The sequence below is a fragment of the Fundulus heteroclitus genome, chromosome 15 (genome assembly GCF_011125445.2).
Source record: "Fundulus heteroclitus isolate FHET01 chromosome 15, MU-UCD_Fhet_4.1, whole genome shotgun sequence".
NCBI classification, from domain to species: Eukaryota; Metazoa; Chordata; class Actinopteri; order Cyprinodontiformes; family Fundulidae; genus Fundulus; species Fundulus heteroclitus.
The window spans coordinates 21,725,819-21,728,188 of record NC_046375.1 but is presented as its reverse complement, the minus strand read 5'-3'; positions in this window follow the sequence as shown (position 1 = coordinate 21,728,188).

Below are 2,370 nucleotides of genomic sequence, written 5' to 3'. Positions count from 1 at the left end.
GGGAGATGAGCTGAGAAGCTTCAATGACCTTCTCCGTGTTCAGCGAATGATGAAAAAAAAAAAAAAACGAGACAGAGCAGAAAATGTCAGAATATTGTGATGTTGTATGCCAGAATTTGAGAATCTTGCAGGATGTTCTGAAAATGATAAGTCTTGCCATGTCTAATATGTTCATAATTTCCTGCACATTCAGAATAAAGTCTTAGCTTCATCTGCAGATTTTTACTCGCGTAAAGTAGATCAAATTAAGTCTTGCTATCCCTGATAATTCAGAGGCTTTAGGTTAAGCTGTCCTTATATTATGGTCTGTTTATTCTAATGTTGAAAATGAGGCAAATATCTGGCGTACAATATTACCACAGAAAGGAAAGTCTGATGGGGACCATGAGGTTTTATGGATTTAAGGTACTTCAATATTCCCTTTATCATCACTCCTTTTTGCATGTTGTTTTGCCTCTGTGGCTGTTTGCAGGTTATTCTAGGTGCGGCCTATTGAAATGGATCCTGTGATCACTCGGTAGTACATTTTATACTTGTCATCTTTCCTACAGTATACAGCTGGTGTGGACAGTATCTTGATTGTTTTATATGCTTATCAGCTTAAATAAATCACTTAAATATCTGAACTGTTAGTAGTGTCCACCAGAACTTTCTGAAAGGCTCATGACATTTCAAAGGTTTGAATCATGTCTGCGATAGACTGGCGACCTGTTCAGGGTGTACCCCGCCTCTTGCCCATTGACAGCTGGAGATAGGCACCAGCATCCCTTGTGACCCCAACAGGGACAAGCATGTCAGAAATTTTTTTTATTCTTAGGTTTCACATAATGGAGGCTACACCAAAATTAGGATCTTGGGTTTTGTTTGTAAAGCTTGTAGGCACACAGAAGAGGGCCTGAAACTGGCATATGTCACTTTCCACGCAAAGGTTGGGGTCTATAAAGAAAAACTTGATGGGAGAATGTGCAGTCCCTCATGCAAACTCTGACCCATGCGTACGCTTGTTTCAGAGACGGGGAAAACTGGTGACACAGATGGAGAGGTGAGGAATTGAGACCTTACTGCATCATGATTCCTCTCAGACATTCACTTTCACTCCATATCAAACTTAAATCATATATGGATTTTATCGCAAGCTTTCAAAACCACAGGGTTTATTATGCTTTCACTGGTGAATCATAACTATACCTTTCAAATAAATAAAAAGAGACCTATAAGCCAAGTTAAGTCAGTCTGTGCAACATTTAATCAAAGTTTCCTCACCATCACATTCCTCTCTCTGATTGGCTACTAACCCCCAGATGCAGAGGAGGCATCCTTTAATACCACTCACACCCATGTGCACTGTGGAGCATACCATTGGGTTCCTAATGTTTGGATGCATCCAGATTAACTCTTATATCATCCGAGGAAAGTGTGCAAGACTTTCAAGGTGTGTGATGCGTCATACAATCTGGCACTGAGGCATGGCAGCCATCTCCCCCCTAGCCTCCCTCCTCTTCAGAATGATGACTCTGACCCACAGCATCCTAGAAGACAGCATCCAAGAGGATTTTCAACATGGAGCACAGCTTTATTAGGATGTCATGTGACGTTTAAGATGGCAATAATGTTCGCTTTTTTAACAAGTTCTTTTATTGTGTTTGACATCACAGACATATCGTCACACAAATTGCTATGTACTGTTTCTAATTTCTTTCAATTCATGATTTGTTTCCCTACAATTCTGCAGAACAGCATTCATCAGCATCCATCCTCTTCCGGACACCCCTCCTCGTCCGGCTGTCCTCAGCACCTCACTGGTGCTGGGGACAGCCGGACCCTCAGTGCCCATTACCCCCTTAGCCATACTCTCCCCACTCACAACCTTTCTCACCACCTACTGGCTCAAGAGGACATGAGGACACAAATACAACATCTTAGCCCACGGTGCTTTTACCTCTGATTACACATTTAATAACAAATCAAAAGGTGCTTTACCTGGATTGTCTGTGCTCTGCATTTGTTTGTTCTACTCATTGTAGTTGACATTGTTAACTGTAAAATAACAATGATCAGCTAATTTAAATACACATTGGCATTCTTGAGGTGCTTTGCATTGACCATTTATGGTTGAATGTGGGTATGTAGAGGGAACATGAAGCGGAACCTTGTACGCCAACATTCAGATGCAGCAATGGTTTACAAGGGAAATTGCTTACTGGTGGTGCGTATTGTTTTTATGAGTCTGGATTTATTTTTAATTTTTTAGGTGTACCTTGCCATTTTTGGCTTAAGGGCATATGTACAGTCTTAGTATAGATCCTTTGCGATGTTCTTGAAATGAGACCCCTGGTCTTTACAGGTAAAAAATTAAACCTATAAGAACAT